The following is an 18,663-nucleotide window of genomic DNA, read 5'->3' on the forward strand; positions in this document are numbered from 1 at the left end:
TATGGTTGTGGTGATGCCTCTAGTGGTTACTATGATGGTGGTGATGCCTCTAGTGGTTACTATGGTTGTGGTGATGCCTCTAGTGGTTACCATGGTTGTGGTGATGCCTCTAGTGGTTACTATGGTTGTGGTGATGCCTCTAGTGGTTACTATGGTTGTGGTGATGCCTCTAGTGGTTACTATGGTTGTGGTGATACCTCTAGTGGTTACCATGGTTGTGGTGATGCCTCTAGTGGTTACCATGGTTGTGGTGATGCCTCTAGTGGTTACTATGGTTGTGGTGATGCCTCTAGTGGTTACTATGATGGTGGTGATGCCTCTAGTGGTTACTATGGTTGTGGTGATGCCTCTAGTGGTTACTATGGTTGTGGTGATGCCTCTAGTGGTTACTATGGTTGTGGTGATACCTCTAGTGGTTATTAAGGTTGTGGTGATGCCTCTAGTGGTTACCATGGTTGTGGTGATGCCTCTAGTGATTACTATGGTTGTGGTGATGCTTCTAGTGGTTACCATGGTTGTGGTGATGCCTCTAGTGGTTACCATGGTTGTGGTGTGGATGAGAGCAGATGTGAAGAGAGGCAGATAGAAGGTACCTGTTTTATTGGAGATCCAGAGGATGACTTCTGATGATTTGTAAGTTGAATTCCCCACTGCTACAGTCAGAGGAATCTGCCACTGTAGACTAGAGGGGATAGGTGGGGGGAGAGAGAGAGAGAGAAAGAGAGAGAGAGGTGTTTTAAATCAGTTTAAAAGAAAACAATTTGCAAAATTTCAGCACACTATTAAAGTACGGATGATCAGATAAAGTGATGCAGTACCAGGCAGAATAATAATGACACCAACATTACTCTCTCTCTCTCTCTCTCTCTCTCTCTCTCTCTCTCTCTCTCTCTCTCTCTCTCTCTCTCTCTCTCTCTCTCTCTCTCTCTCTCTCTCTCTCTCTCTCTCTCTCTCTCTCTCTCTCTCTCTCTCTCTCTCTCTCTCTCTCTCTCTCTCTCTCTCTCTCTCTCTTCTCTCTCTCTCTCTCTCTCTCTCTCTCTCTCTCTCTTCTCTCTCTCTCTCTCTCTCTCTCTCTCTCTCTCTCTCTCTCTCTCTCTCTCTCTCTCCCTCTCCCTAACTTTTCCTCTCTCTCTCTCCGTCCAGGGGATTGGATTTTCTCAATCTAAAGGGGCTGTGACACCTCGTTGAATAACTAAGGACTGTCTGGCCAACTGATGAGACATATAGAAGATGACTGTTAACTAAGGACTGTCTGGCCAACTGATGAGACATCTAGAAGATGACTGTTAACTAAGGACTGTCTGGCCAACTGATGAGACATCTAGAAGATGACTGTTAACTAAGGACTGGCTGGCCAACTGATGAGACATCTAGAAGATGACTGTTAACTAAGGACTGGCTGGCCAACTGATGAGACATATAGAAGATGACTGTTAACTAAGGACTGGCTGGCCAACTGATGAGACATATAGAAGATGACTGTTAACTAAGGACTGTCTGGCCAACTGATGAGACATCTAGAAGATGACTGTTAACTAAGGACTGGCTGGCCAACTGATGAGACATATAGAAGATGACTGTTAACTAAGGACTGTCTGGCCAACTGATGAGACATATAGAAGATGACTGTTAACTAAGGACTGTCTGGCCAACTGATGAGACATCTAGAAGATGACTGTTAACTAAGGACTGGCTGGCCAACTGATGAGACATATAGAAGATGACTGTTAACTAAGGACTGTCTGGCCAACTGATCTGACATATAGAAGATGACTGTTAACTAAGGACTGTCTGGCCAACTGATGAGACATCTAGAAGATGACTGTTAACTAAGGACTGGCTGGCCAACTGATGAGACATATAGAAGATGACTGTTAACTAAGGACTGTCTGGCCAACTGATCTGACATATAGAAGATGACTGTTAACTAAGGACTGGCTGGCCTCCCAAATTACATCCTATTCCACATTATGTGCTTCAGACCCATGACAGGTTACATTAGGGGGTTCAGATCCATGACAGGTTACATCCTGATTTTAGGATCTCTGTACCCTTACAACACCCCCCCCCCCCTTTCCCCCCTGCCGTCCCTAGGCAGGTGAAACTGTCACACACACACACACACACACACACACACAAAATACTGGCTGACAGCTGTTTCACCGCCCCGCTCCTCCATGACACCTGCTGGTCTGATCTAATGTCTGTCAAAATCAAAATGGCCGCTGTACACCTGGGTGTGCTGACTGGCTCCTCTGTTAGCTGCCATCTCTGATTACCTCCATCAACAGGACGTCCATGTCAGGGTGGAGGGGACGTGACTCGGAGGACCAGAGCGGTGGGACCAACCACTGAGCAATTAACTCCTAAATCTTTCTTACTCACACACACAGACAGACAGACAGACAGACAGACAGACAGGAGGGAGACAGACAGACAGACAGACAGACAGACAGACAGACAGACAGACAGGAGGGAGGGAGAAAGACAGAGAGAGACAGACAGACAGACAGACAGACAGACAGAGCGGGAGGACTGAGCAAATGAACTATTTTTGTTATCAAAGAGATGGAGGGAGGGGAACCTGGTGTGCCTCTGTCTGAAGTATCCATTGTTCAGCTCCTAACAACCATAATTAAGTTGATTTGATTACTTAATTACGTTGATTATCCGGTTTGATGAAACCAGATGCCTGTGGGGTCAGTGCATTCTGAATATCACAGGGATCACGATCAAGAGAGCAGCCTGGTCTCATAGAAGAGATGTAACATAGTAAATGTAAATCCGACACACTCAGCTTAGCATGTTACCTTTGGTATGGTTACATAATACTTACTTAAGGTAAAAAACTAAAGGTGGGTGGTTGGTCAGGGTGGATGGGTGGTTGGTCAGGGTGGTTGGTCAGGGTGGATGGGTGGTTGGTCAGGGTGGATGGTCAGGGTGGATGGGTGGTTGGGTCAGGGTGGATGGGTGGTTGGTCAGGGTGGATGGGTGGTTGGGTCAGGGTGGATGGGTGGTTGGTCAGGGTGGATGGGTGGTTGGTCAGGGTGGATGGGTGGTTGGTCAGGGTGGATGGGTGGTTGGTCAGGGTGGATGGGTGATTGGTCAGGGTGGATGGGTGGTGGTTAGGGTGGATGGGTGGTTGGTCAGAGTGAATGGGTGGTTGGTCAGGGTGGATGGGTGGTTGGTCAGGGTGGATGGGTGATTGGTCAGGGTGGATGGGTGGTTGGTCAGGGTGGATGGGTGGTTGGTCAGGGTGGATGGGTGATTGGTCAGGGTGGATGGGTGGTTGGTCAGGGTGGATGGGTGATTGGTCAGTGTGGATGGGTGGTTGGTCAGGGTGGATGGGTGGTTGGTCAGGGTGGATGGGTGATTGGTCAGGTGGATAGGTGGTTGGTCAGGGTGGTTGGTCAGGGTGGATGGGTGGTTGGTCAGGGTGGATGGGTGATTGGTCAGGGTGGATGGGTGGTTGGTCAGGGTGGATGGGTGGTTGGTCAGGGTGGATGGGTGGTTGGTCAGGGTGGATGGGTGGTTGGTCAGGGTGGATGAGTGGTTGGTCAGGGTGGATGGGTGATTGGTCAGGGTGGATGGGTGGTTGGTCAGGGTGGATGGGTGGTTGGTCAGGGTGGTTGGTCAGGGTGGATGGGTGGTTGGTCAGGGTGGATGGGTGGCTGGTCAGGGTGGATGGTCAGGGTGGTTGGTCAGGGTGGATGGGTGGTTGGTCAGGGTGGATGGGTGGGCATATAACGTTAACGTCTAGCAGACCAAAGGTTATATGTTCCAATCTCATCACGGACAACTTTAGCATTTTAGCTAATTAGCAAATTTGAACTACTTACTACTTTTTTTAGCTACTTTGCAACTACTTAGCATGTTAGCTAACCTTTCCCCTAACCTTAAACAATTTAGCTAACCCTTCCCCTAACCTTAACCCATTTAGCTAACCCTTCCCCTAACCTTAACCCATTTAGCTAACCCTTCCCCTAACCTTAACCCATTTAGCTAACCCTTCCCCTAACCTTAACCCATTTAGCTAACCCTTCCCCTAACCTTAACCCATTTAGCTAACCCTTCCCCTAACCTTAAACCATTTAGCTAACCCTTCCCCTAACCTTAACCCATTTAGCTAACCCTTCCCCTAACCTTAACCCATTTAGCTAACCCTTCCCCTAACCTTAACCCATTTAGCTAACCCTTCCCCTAACCCTAACCCATTTAGCTAACCCTTCCCCTAACCTTAACCCATTTAGCTAACCCTTCCCCTAACCTTAACCCATTTAGCTAACCCTTCCTCTAACCCTAACCCATTTAGCTAACCCTTCCTCTAATCCTAACCTTACAACTTTAACCTTAACTCCTAACCTTAACCCTAACTAATGTTAGCCAAATTTAGCTTTAGCCACCTAGCTAATGTTAGCCAATACAAAATGGCATTCGTAACATATCATACATTTGCAAGTTCGTACCATATTGTACATTAAGCAAATTTGTAACATATCATATGACATGCAATTTGTAACATATCAAATATGAAATGGATGATGGACATCCACAAATTAATACATACCATACGAACCGTAACAAATCATACTAAATAGAGTGTTGGATTTACGTACCGAATAATACAAAATGCTCTGAGACCAGGTTGGTGAATAAGATCGTCTGTCGCGCCACAGAATGAGTACTGCACCCTAATACAAACCCTAATACTAATACCAACATGTAGTGGATCTATCATCAAACCTAGACCTAATACCAACATGTAGTGGATCTATCATCAAACCTAGACCTAATACCAACATGTAGTTAATCTATCATCAAACCTAGACCTAATACCAACATGTAGTTAATCTATTATCAAACCTAGACCTAATACCAACATGTAGTTAATCTATTATCAAACCTAGACCTAATACCAACATGTAGTTAATATATCATCAAACCTAGACCTAATACCAATATGTAGTTAATCTATCATCAAACCTAGACCTAATACCAACATGTAGTTAATCTATTATCAAACCTAGACCTAATACCAACATGTAGTTAATCTATTATCAAACCTAGACCTAATACCAACATGTAGTTAATATATCATCAAACCTAGACCTAATACCAATATGTAGTTAATCTATCATCAAACCTAGACCTAATACCAACATGTACAGTAGTTAATCTATCATCAAACCTAGACCTAATACCAACATGTACAGTAGTTAATCTATCATCAAACCTAGACCTAATACCAACATGTAGTTAATCTATTATCAAACCTAGACCTAATACCAACATGTAGTTAATCTATTATCAAACCTAGACCTAATACCAACATGTAGTTAATCTATTATCAAACCTAGACCTAATACCAACATGTAGTTAATCTATCATCAAACCTAGACCTAATACCAACATGTAGTTAATCTATCATCAAACCTAGACCTAATACCAATATGTACAGTAGTTAATCTATTATCAAACCTAGACCTAATACCAACATGTAGTTAATCTATTATCAAACCTAGACCTAATACCAACATGTAGTTAATCTATTATCAAACCGAGACCTAATACCAACATGTACAGTAGTTAATCTATTATCAAACCTAGACCTAATACCAACATGTACAGTAGTTAATCTATTATCAAACCGAGACCTAATACCAACATGTACAGTAGTTAATCTATTATCAAACCTAGACCTAATACCAACATGTAGTGGATCTATCATCAAACCTAGACCTAATACCAACATGTAGTTAATCTATTATCAAACCTAGACCTAACACCAACATGTAGTTAATCTATCATCAAACCTAGACCTAATACCAACATTTAGTTAATCTATTATCAAACCTAGACCTAATACCAACATTTGGTTAATCTATCATCAAACCTAGACCTAATACCAACATTTAGTTAATCTATTATCAAACCTAGACCTAACACCAACATGTAGTTAATCTATCATCAAACCTAGACCTAATACCAACATGTAGTTAATAGATCATCAAACCTAGACCTAATACCAACATTTAGTTAATCTATTATCAAACCTAGACCTAATACCAACATGTAGTTAATCTATTATCAAACCAAGACCTAATACCAACATGTACAGTAGTTAATCTATCATCAAACCTAGACCTAATACCAACATGTAGTTACTCTATTATCAAACCGAGACCTAATACCAACATGTACAGTAGTTAATCTATTATCAAACCTAGACCTAATACCAACATGTAGTTAATCTATTATCAAACCTAGACCTAATACCAACATGTACAGTAGTTAATCTATCATCAAACCTAGACCTAATACCAACATGTAGTTAATCTATTATCAAACCTAGACCTAATACCAACATTTAGTTACTCTATTATCAAACCTAGACCTAATACCAACATGTAGTTAATCTATCATCAAACCTAGACCTAATACCAACATGTAGAGAAGCAACAATCCAGCATTTCATACATAGTGAGGATGTTATCATTAGAATGAAGGGCAGCCATATTATCATAACCAGTCACAGAACTGGTGGTGAGGACATAGAAATTTTGTATAAAAAATATATTTTAAATATGGGCGAATAATTGGAGGGAAACTGTGAATAAAATGACATAACAGTGTTCATGGCGAGGAACGAGAGAAAGGGTTGTGCAAGGCAAACACTTACACATTTATCTGGGGCAAAGCCTGCTTTTCCCTTGAAGTAACACATTTCCATTACACAGCTGTGTTAGAGGAAGGACTAAGTACTGTTCTCCAGGCCTGTTCATTCCCTCTGATTACTGTATGATTAACCAGGAGGAACAATCCTCTGATTACTGTATGATTAACCAGGAGGAACAATCCTCTGATTACTGTATGATTAACCAGGAGGAACAATCCTCTGATTACTGTATGATTAACCAGGAGGAACAATCCTCTGATTACTGTATGATTAACCAGGAGGAACAATCCTCTGATTACTGTATGATTAACCAGGAGGAACAATCCTCTGGTTACTGTATGATTCCCCAACCAGGAGGAACAATCCTCTGGTTACTGTATGATTCCCTAACCAGGAGGAACAATCCTCTGATTACTGTGTGATTCCCTAACCAGGAGGAACAATCCTCTGATTACTGTATGATTCCCTAACCAGGAGGAACAATCCTCTGATTACTGTATGATTAACCAGGAGGAACAATCCTCTGATTACTGTGTGATTAACCAGGAGGAACAATCCTCTGATTACTGTATGAGTAACCAGGAGGAACAATCCTCTGATTACTGTATGATTAACCAGGAGGAACAATCCTCTGATTACTGTATGAGTAACCAGGAGGAACAATCCTCAAGCAGAAAAACCTGCGTTCCCAGTGGTGAGTTGAGCTGAGAGATTATAATGCGTTCTGAACAGGAACAGCAGTGTGGCAGAGAGAAGAGGAGTCAGGCTTTAGTTAACTGTTGAAGCTGTGACACAAATGACTTTGTAATTGTGGCTCTGTGACAAGATCCAGTTGGAGACTCAGCCAGTACTAAACTACCTCGTTTGACCAAACTGCTATGTAGTTAACTGTGATTCTATTTTGTCTGGTCTGGCCAGGGCTGGTCCGGTCTGGACTGTCCCTCTTGCCTCATGAAATACACCCTGCTGCTTCATTAAATGAATTCAGAATCCTCTTCAGGAGGAGCCTTTGACCGTCTCTCTCTCTCTCTCTCTCTCTCTCTCTCTCTCTCTCTCTCTCTCTCTCTCTCTCTCTCTCTCTCTCTCTCTCTCTCTCTCTCTCTCTCTCTCTCTCTCTCTCTCTCTCTCTCTCTCTCTCTCTATATATACAGTTGAAGTCAGAAGTTTACATACACTTAGGTTGGAGTCATTAAAACTTGTTTTTCAAACACTCAAATTTGTTGTTAACAAACTATAGTTTTGGCAAGTCGGTAAGGACATCTACTTTGTGCATGACAAGTCATTTTTCCAACAATTGTTTACAGACATATTATTTCACTTATAATTCACTGTCACATTTCCACTGGGTCAGAAGTTTACATACACTAAGTTGACTGTGCCTTTAAACAGATTGGAAAATTCCATAAAATGATGTCATGGCGTTAGAAGCTTCTGATAGGCTAATTGACATCATTTGAGTCAATCGGAGGTGTACCTGTCGATGTATTTCAAGGCCTACCTTCAAACTCAGTGCCTCTTTGCTTGACATCATGGGAAAATCAAAAGAAATCAGCCAAGACCTCAGAAAAAAAATGTAGCCCTCCACAAGTCTGGTTCATCCTTGGGGGCAATTTCCAAACGCCTGAAGGTACCACGTTCATCTGTACAAACAATAGTACGCAAGTATAAACACCATGGGACCACGCAGCCATCATACTGCTCAGGAAGGAGACACATTCTGTCTCCTAGAGATGAACATACTTTGGTGTGAAAAGTGCAAATCAATCCCAGAACAACAGCAAAGGACCTTGTGAAGATGCTGGAGGAAACAGGTACAAAAGTATCTATACCCACAGTAAAACGAGTCCTATATCGACATAACCTGAAAGGCCGCTCAGCAAGGAAGAAGCCACTGCTCCAAAACCACCATAAAAAAGCCAGACTACGGTTTGCAACTGCACATGGGGACAAAGATTATACTTTTCGGAGAAATGTCCTCTGGTCTGATGAAACAAAAACAGAACTGTTTGGCCATAATGACCAAAATTAGGTGAATATATTGAAGCAACATCTCAAGACACCAGTCAGGAAGTTAAAGCTTGGTCCCAAATGGGTATTCCAAATGGAGAATGACTCCAAGTATACTTCCAAAGTTGTGGCAAAATGGCTTAAGGACAACAAAGTCAAGGTATTGGAGTGGCCATCACAAAGCCCTGACCTCAATCCTATAGAACATTTGTGGGCAGAACTGAAAAAGCTTGTGCACGCAAGGAGGCCTACAAACCTGACTCAGATACACCAGCTCTGTCAGGAGGAAGGGGCCAGAATTCACCCAACTTATTGTGGGAAGCTTGTGGAAGGCTACCCGAAACATTTGACCAAAGTTAAACAATTTAAAGGCAGTGCTACCAAATACTAATTGAGTTTATGTAAACTTCTGACCCACTGGGAATGTGATGAAAGAATTAAAAGCTGAAATAAATCATTCTCTCTACTATTATTTTAACATTTCAAATTCTTAAAATAAAGTGGTGATCCTAACTGACCTAAAACAGGGAATTTTTACTCAGATTAAATGTCAGGAATTGTGAAAAACTGAGTTTTAAAATGTATTTGTCTAAGGTGTATGTAAACTTCCGACTTCAACTGTATATATATATTTCTCTGTCTCACTATCTCCTCCCCCCCTCTCTCTCAATCTCTCTATCTCTCTCCTCAGGATCGATGTTCCATCACTATGAGTGGCTGCATCATGTCTCTATCATCACTCCCTAGGTGGGTCCATCGATCTAGCTGGGCGGCCGGGGTCGGCTGAGAGTGCCACTTCACTGGACAGGCAGACTGGGCCAGACCAGGCTGGTGGATCGTCCCAGATGGAACTCTATTCCCTTTAAAGTGCACTACTTTTGATCAGAGCCCTATTGGGATTAAGTTGCCATTTGGAACGCGTCCTGAGGCATGCTGTGGCAGGGCGAGGTGGGCAGCCTGGCTCCTCTTGGGTCAGGGGTGCAATATGATGGGTAATGAGGTGTGAGGTTGCTGGAGGTACCAGGGATGACAAGCTCCAGGGGAGGTCCACCAAAGTCTCTCTCTATATCTCTCTCTCGATGTCGCTCTCTCTCTTTCCCTCTCTTTATGTCTCTCTCTCGCTCTGTCTCTCTCTCTCTGTCTCACTTTCTCTCTCTGTCTCTCTCTCTCGATGTCGCTCTCTCTCTTTCTATCTCTCTCCCTCTCTTTATCTCTCTCTCTTTCTATCTCTCCCTCTCTTTCTATCTCTCTCTCTCCCTCTCTCTCTCTCTCGATGTCGCTCTCTCTCTTTCTATCTCTCTCTCTCTCTCTCATCTCTCTCCCTCTCTTTCTCTCTCTCTCTCCCTCTCTTTATCTCTCTCCCTCTCTTTCTATTGCTCTCTCTCTCCCTCTCTTTATCTCTCTCCCTCTCTTTCTATCTCTCTCTCTCCCTCTCTTTATCTCTCTCCCTCTCTTTCTATCTCTCTCTCTCTCCCTCTCGTTATCTCTCTCTCTCTCTCCGAGATGGCTTTATTTCCCTATAGCTTCAGAGACACACTTGAGGCTGAGGCTTGATATAGTCTTTAATCAAACAGTGTGTGTCCAAGTAGCAGCGTAACAGGACCTCAGAGGAGCACTAACATTTATTGCTGAAATATATTTTCTTTCCTCAAAACACCATAAAAAAGGAAACCATACAGCAACACCTGCATGGATACCATAATCCTTTATGTTCAGATTATAAAAGTGTATCGATGGAGTCTATCACACTGACAGGTAGTTGCACTAGTGTGTTCATAATATAGTCCGTGGATTTTCTTGTTATATCATTTCCCTCTGCGGTTTTCACTTGATGTCCAGTTCCACACAGAATACTTAAATACAATCTTGAGTTATAACAGAATACTTCAATACTACCTTCAGTTATAACATAATACTTCAATACTACCTTGAGTTATAACATAATACTTCAATACTACCTTGAGTTGTAACATAATACTTCAATACTACCTTGAGTTATAGCAGAATACTTCAATACTACCTTGAGTTATAACATAATACTTCAATACTACCTTGAGTTATAACAGAATACTTCAATACTACTTTGAGTTAAACAGCATACTGCAATACTACCTTCCGTTATAACAGAATACTTCAATACTACCTTCAGTTATAACAGAATACTTCAATACTGTGTGTAACCTTTATTTAACTAGGCAAGTCAGTTAAGAACAGAATCTTATTTTCAACGACGGCCTAGGAACAGTGGGTTAACTGCCTTGTTCAGGGGCAGACCGACAGATTTTTACCTTGTCTGCTCAGGGATTTGATCCAGCAACCTTTCGGTTACTGGCCCAACACTCAAACCACTAGGATATCTGCTGCCCCAATACTACCTTGAGTTAAAACAGAATAGTTCAATACTACCTTGAGTTAAAACAGAATACTTCACTACTACCTTGAGTTATAACAGAATACTTCAATACTACCTTGAGTTATAACATAATACTTCAATACTACCTTGAGTTAAAACAGAATACTTCAATACTACCTTGAGTTAAAACAGAATACTTCAATACTACCTTGAGTTATAGCAAAATACTTCAATACTACCTTGAGTTAAAACAGAATACTTCAAAACTACCTTGAGTTATAGCAGAATACTTCACTACTACCTTGAGTTATAACAGAATACTTCAATACTACCTTGAGTTATAGTAGAATACTTCACTACTACCTTGGGTTATAGCAGAATACTTCACTACTACCTTGGGTTATAGCAGAATACTTCACTACTACCTTGGGTTATAGCAGAATACTTCAATACTACCTTCAGTTATAGCAGAATACTTCAATACTACCTTGAGTTATAGCAGAATACTTCAATACTACCTTGAGTTATAAATTCCCCAGCCCACTCGTAGTCGTAGTGATTATTGAGCTGTGAATTCCATCTCATGCTGAACGTTGATTTCATCTTTCAGGTCCTCTGACTGTACTCACATCTAACCTGAGGCTCCACCTTCCCTATACTCTGACTGTACTCACATCTAACCTGAGGCTCCGCCTTCCCTATACTCTGAATATACTCACATCTAACCTGAGGCTCCGCCTTCCCTATACTCTGAATGTACTCACATCTAACCTGAGGCTGTACCTTCCCTATACTCTGACTGTACTCACATCTAACCTGAGGCTCCGCCTTCCCTATACTCTGAATGTACTCACATCTAACCTGAGGCTGTACCTTCCCTATACTCTGACTGTACTCACATCTAACCTGAGGCTCCGCCTTCCCTATACTCTGAATGTACTCACATCTAACCTGAGGCTGTACCTTCCCTATACTCTGACTGTACTCACATCTAACCTGAGGCTGTACCTTCCCTATACTCTGACTGTACTCACATCTAACCTGAGGCTCCGCCTTCCCTATACTCTGAATGTACTCACATCTAACCTGAGGCTCCGCCTTCCCTATACTCTGACTGTACTCACATCTAACCTGAGGCTCCGCCTTCCCTATACTCTGAATGTACTCACATCTAACCTGAGGCTCCACCTTCCCTATACTCTGACTGTACTCACATCTAACCTGAGGCTGTACCTTCCCTATACTCTGACTGTACTCACATCTAACCTGAGGCTCCGCCTTCCCTATACTCTGACTGTACTCACATCTAACCTGAGGATCCACCTTCCCTATACTCTGACTGTACTCACATCTAACCTGAGGCTGTACCTTCCCTATACTCTGACTGTACTCACATCTAACCTGAGGCTAGGCCTTCCCTATACTCTGACTGTACTCACATCTAACCTGAGGCTCCACCTTCCCTATACTCTGACTGTACTCACATCTAACCTGAGGCTGTACCTTCCCTATACTCTGACTGTACTCACATCTAACCTGAGGCTGTACCTTCCCTATACTCTGACTGTACTCACATCTAACCTGAGGCTGTACCTTCCCTATACTCTGACTGTACTCACATCTAACCTGAGGCTCCACCTTCCCTATACTCTGACTGTACTCACATCTAACCTGAGGCTGTACCTTCCCTATACTCTGACTGTACTCACATCCAACCTGAGGCTGTACCTTCCCTATACTCTGACTGTACTCACATCTAACCTGAGGATCCACCTTCCCTATACTCTGACTGTACTCACATCTAACCTGAGGATCCACCTTCCCTATACTCTGACTGTACTCACATCTAACCTGAGGCTGTACCTTCCCTATACTCTGACTGTACTCACATCTAACCTGAGGCTGTACCTTCCCTATACTCTGACTGTACTCACATCTAACCTGAGGCTCCACCTTCCCTATACTCTGACTGTACTCACATCTAACCTGAGGCTGTACCTTCCCTATACTCTGACTGTACTCACATCTAACCTGAGGCTGTACCTTCCCTATACTCTGACTGTACTCACATCTAACCTGAGGCTCCACCTTCCCTATACTCTGACTGTACTCACATCTAACCTGAGGCTGTACCTTCCCTATACTCTGACTGTACTCACATCTAACCTGAGGCTCCACCTTCCCTATACTCTGACTGTACTCACATCTAACCTGAGGCTCCGCCTTCCCTATACTCTGACTGTACTCACATCTAACCTGAGGCTGTACCTTCCCTATACTCTGACTGTACTCACATCTAACCTGAGGCTGTACCTTCCCTATACTCTGACTGTACTCACATCTAACCTGAGGCTCCACCTTCCCTATACTCTGACTGTACTCACATCTAACCTGAGGCTGTACCTTCCCTATACTCTGACTGTACTCACATCTAACCTGAGGCTCCACCTTCCCTATACTCTGACTGTACTCACATCTAACCTGAGGCTGTACCTTCCCTATACTCTGACTGTACTCACATCTAACCTGAGGCTGTACCTTCCCTATACTCTGACTGTACTCACATCTAACCTGAGGCTGTACCTTCCCTATACTCTGACTGTACACACATCTAACCTGAGGCTCCACCTTCCCTATACTCTGACTGTACTCACATCTAACCTGAGGCTGTACCTTCCCTATACTCTGACTGTACTCACATCTAACCTGAGGCTGTACCTTCCCTATACTCTGACTGTACTCACATCTAACCTGAGGCTCCACCTTCCCTATACTCTGACTGTACTCACATCTAACCTGAGGCTGTACCTTCCCTATACTCTGACTGTACTCACATCTAACCTGAGGCTCCACCTTCCCTATACTCTAACTGTACTCACATCTAACCTGAGGCTGTACCTTCCCTATACTCTGACTGTACTCACATCTAACCTGAGGCTCCACCTTCCCTATACTCTGACTGTACTCACATCTAACCTGAGGCTGTACCTTCCCTATACTCTGACTGTACTCACATCTAACCTGAGGCTGTACCTTCCCTATACTCTGACTGTACTCACATCTAACCTGAGGCTCCACCTTCCCTATACTCTGACTGTACTCACATCTAAACCTGAGGCTCCACCTTCCCTATACTCTGACTGTACTCACATCTAACCTGAGTCTGTACCTTCCCTATACTCTGACTGTACTCACATCTAACCTGAGGCTGTACCTTCCCTATACTCTGACTGTACTCACATCTAACCTGAGGCTGTACCTTCCCTATACTCTGACTGTACTCACATCTAACCTGAGGCTCCACCTTCCCTATACTCTGACTGTACTCACATCTAAACCTGAGGCTCCACCTTCCCTATACTCTGACTGTACTCACATCTAACCTGAGTCTGTACCTTCCCTATACTCTGACTGTACTCACATCTAACCTGAGGCTGTACCTTCCCTATACTCTGACTGTACTCACATCTAACCTGAGGCTCCACCTTCCCTATACTCTGACTGTACTCACATCTAACCTGAGGATGTACCTTCCCTATACTCTGACTGTACTCACATCTAACCTGAGGCTGTACCTTCCCTATACTCTGACTGTACTCACATCTAACCTGAGGCTGTACCTTCCCTATACTCTGACTGTACTCACATCCAACCTGAGGCTGTACCTTCCCTATACTCTGACTGTACTCACATCTAACCTGAGGATCCACCTTCCCTATACTCTGACTGTACTCACATCTAACCTGAGGATCCACCTTCCCTATACTCTGACTGTACTCACATCTAACCTGAGGCTCCGCCTTCCCTATACTCTGACTGTACTCACATCTAACCTGAGGCTGTACCTTCCCTATACTCTGACTGTACTCACATCTAACCTGAGGCTGTACCCAAATGGCTCCACCTTCCCTATACGAAAGTATCGTTGCGATTAATTTCTAAGAGCTCAAGTCAATTCTTCATCCATAAAACCCTCACGATGCACTCTGACAATCTCCCAGACTCGTAGTCAGAATTCCAGACACAATAAACTAGGCCTGCGTCCCAAATGGCATCCAACGGGCCCTGGTCTAAAGTAGTGCACTATATAGGGAATAGGGCTCTGGTCTAAAGTAGTGCACTATATAGGGAATAGGGCTCTGGTTTAAAGTAGTGCACTATACAGGGAATATGGCTCTGGTCAAAAGTAGTGCACTATACAGGGAATAAGGCCCTGGTCAAAAGTAGTGCACTATACAGGGAATAGGGCCCTGGTCTAAAGTAGTGCACTATACAGGGAATAGGGCTCTGGTCTAAAGTAGTGTACTATATAGGGAATAGGGCTCTGGTCTAAAGTAGTGCACTATACAGGGAATAGGGCCCTGGTCTAAAGTAGTGCACTATACAGGGAATATGGCTCTGGTCAAAAGTAGTGCACTATACAGGGAATAAGGCCCTGGTCAAAAGTAGTGCACTATACAGGGAATAGGGCCCTGGTCTAAAGTAGTGCACTATACAGGGAATAGGGCCCTGGTAAAAAGTAGTGCACTATACAGGGAATAAGGCCCTGATCTAAAGTAGTGCACTATACAGGGAATAGGGCCCTGGTTAAAAGTAGTGCACTATACAGGGAATAGGGCTCTGGTCTAAAGTAGTGCACTATACAGGAAATAGGGCCCTGGTCTAAAGTAGTGCACTATATAGGGAATAGGGCACTGGTCAAAAGTAGTGCACTATACAGGGAATAGGGCCCTGGTCAAAAGTAGTGCACTATACAGGGAATAGGGCCCTGGTCAAAAGTAGTGCACTATACAGGGAATAGGGCCCTGATCTAAATTAGTGCACTATACAGGAAATAGGGCCCTGGTCTAAAGTAGTGCACTATATAGGGAATAGGGCACTGGTCAAAAGTAGTGCACTATACAGGGAATAGGGCCCTGGTCAAAAGTAGTGCACTATACAGGGAATAGGGCCCTGGTTAAAAGTAGTGCACTATACAGGGAATAGGGCCCTGGTTAAAAGTAGTGCACTATACAGGGAATAGGGCCCTGATCTAAAGTAGTGCACTATACAGGGAATAGGGCCCTGGTTAAAAGTAGTGCACTATACAGGGAATAGGGCCCTGATCTAAAGTAGTGCACTATACAGGGAATAGGGCCCTGGTTAAAAGTAGTGCACTATACAGGGAATAGGGCCCTGATCTAAAGTAGTGCACTATACAGGGAATAGGGCCCTGGTTAAAAGTAGTGCACTATACAGGGAATAGGGCCTTGGTCAAAAGTAGTGCACTATACAGGGAATAGGGCTCTGGTCTAAAGTAGTGCACTATACAGGGAATAGGGCCCTGGTCTAAAGTAGTGCACTATATAGGGAATAGGGCTCTGGTCTATAGTAGTGCACTATATAGGGAATAGGGCTCTGGTCTAAAGTAGTGCACTATACAGGGAACAGTGCTCTGGTCAAAAGTAGTGCACTATACAGGGAATAGGGCCCAGGTCAAAAGTAGTGCACTATACAGGGAATAGGTCCCTGGTTAAAAGTAGTGCACTATACAGGGAATAGGGCCCTGATCTAAAGTAGTGCACTATACAGGGAATAGGGACCTGGTCAAAAGTAGTGCACTATATAGGGAATAGGGCTCTGGTCTAAAGTAGTGCACTATACAGGGAATAGGGCCCTGATCTAAAGTAGTGCACTATACAGGGAATAGGGCCCTGGTCAAAAGTAGTGCACTATACAGGGAATAGGGCCCTGGTTAAAAGTATTGCACTATACAGGGAATAGGGCCCTGGTTAAAAGTAGTGCACTTTCCTGGGAATATGGTCCTGGTCAAAAGTAGTGCACTATACAGGGAATAGGGCCCTGGTTAACAGTAGTGCACTATATAGGGAATAGGGTGCCATTTGGGTGCAGCCTCAGGTTAGATGTTCTGGAAACACCCGCGGGGGAGTAGAAGGTAATTAGCCGGTGTAATTGCAACGCCCCTGTAATAGTCACGCACCACAGTTCTCTGCAGGTGACCAGGAAATTAATTTAGTGCCTTCAACCACTCATTTCATTTAGCAATTTATTTTCTCCATGACTGGTGTCAGGGAGTGGGGATAGTGGCTTAGAGCAGTTTACGGCTATTTCTGTTGCCTTGGGACGGAGAGAACCTGAGCAGTTTTACAACTAATCTCATGCTATTGTAAATATTTCGCCACGAGGCTGAGAGAAAATCTTACTGTTTTAGAGCTAATTTCCTGCTATTCTACACATGTTGCTATTAAACTGAGAGAAAATGTGCAGTTTTATAGCTAATCTCATGCTATTGTACACATTTTGTCACGAGGCCGAGAGAAAATGTTACTGTTTAAGAACTAATTTCCTGCCATTCAAAAAAAAAATATATATATTTATATATATATATTTATTAGGGGGGAGGGGTAGTTCATGATGAAACCCTCATATTAAACACCAATGGTATTCACACAGTTGATGGTTTACAGTGCATAAGGAAAGTATTCAGACCCCTTCCCTTTTTCCACATTTTCTTATGTTACAGCCTTATTCTAAAATGGATTCAATATTATTTTTTTCTCAGCTATCTACACACAATACCCCATCATGACAAAACAAAAACAGTTTTAATTTATTTTTATCAAATGTATTACTAATAAAAAACAGAAATACCATATTTACATAAGTATTCAGACCCTTTGCTATGAGACTCAAAATTGAGCTGAGATCCATCCTGTTTCCATTGATCATCCTTGAGGTTGAAGGAATTGTCGGTAGAGCTCAGATACAGGATTGTGTCGAGGCACAGATCTGGGGAAAGGTACCAAAAAATGTCTACAGCATTGAAGAAGAAGAACACAGTGGCCTCCATCATTTTTAAAATGGAAGAAGTTTGGAACCACCAAGACTCTTCCTAGAGCTGACCGCCCGGCCAAACTGAGCAATCAGGGGAGAAGGGCCTTGGTCAGGGGCGTGACCAAGACCTCTCCAACAAGGTGGAGAACTCCACGGTGTCCCCCTCCCAGAGTGAAAAAAAACCTTGGTGTGACCCTGCAAAAACGCCCCAATGGTGGAACCAACTTCCCCCAGAAGTTAGGACAGCAGAGTCCCTGTCCATCTTCCCCCAGAGGTTAGGACTGCAGAGTCCCTGCCCATCTTCCCCCAGAAGTTAGGACAGCAGAGTCCCTGCCCATCTTCCCCCAGAAGATAGGACAGCAAAGTCCCTGCCCATCTTCCCCCAGAGGTTAGGACAGCAGAGTCCCTGCCCATCTTCCCCCAGAAGTTAGGACAGCAAAGTCCCTGCCCATCTTCCCCCAGAAGTTAGGACAGCAGAGTCCCTGCCCATCTTCCCCCAGAGGTTAGGACAGCAGAGTCCCTGCCCATCTTCCCCCAGAAGATAGGACAGCAGAGTCCCTGCCCATCTTCCCCCAGAAGTTAGGACAGCAGAGTCCCTGCCCATCTTCCCCCAGAGGTTAGGACAGCAGAGTCCCTGCCCATCTTCCCCCAGAGGTTAGGACAGCAGAGTCCCTGCCCATCTTCCCCCAGAAGTTAGGACAGCAGAGTCCCTGCCCATCTTCCCCCAGAGGTTAGGACAGCAGAGTCCCTGCCCATCTTCCCCCAGAAGTTAGGACAGCAGAGTCCCTAACCA

At 43.8% G+C, this 18,663-nt stretch overlaps 1 protein-coding gene across 1 annotated transcript in view; it reads right to left on the reverse strand.

The window, feature by feature from the left end:
* The window catches only part of LOC129866036 (thyrotropin-releasing hormone-degrading ectoenzyme-like), a 66,360-nt gene extending 65,682 nt beyond the window's left edge, over nt 1-678 (reverse strand). Inside the window, exon 1 of the mRNA XM_055939170.1 lies at nt 594-678. The gene's annotated coding sequence lies outside the window, so the exon portion shown is untranslated. The remainder of the gene's footprint in view (nt 1-593) is intronic.
* Nucleotides 679-18,663: the final 17,985 nt, after the last annotated feature.

This window comes from Salvelinus fontinalis, chromosome 11 (assembly GCF_029448725.1).
Source record: "Salvelinus fontinalis isolate EN_2023a chromosome 11, ASM2944872v1, whole genome shotgun sequence".
Taxonomy (NCBI): Eukaryota; Metazoa; Chordata; class Actinopteri; order Salmoniformes; family Salmonidae; genus Salvelinus; species Salvelinus fontinalis.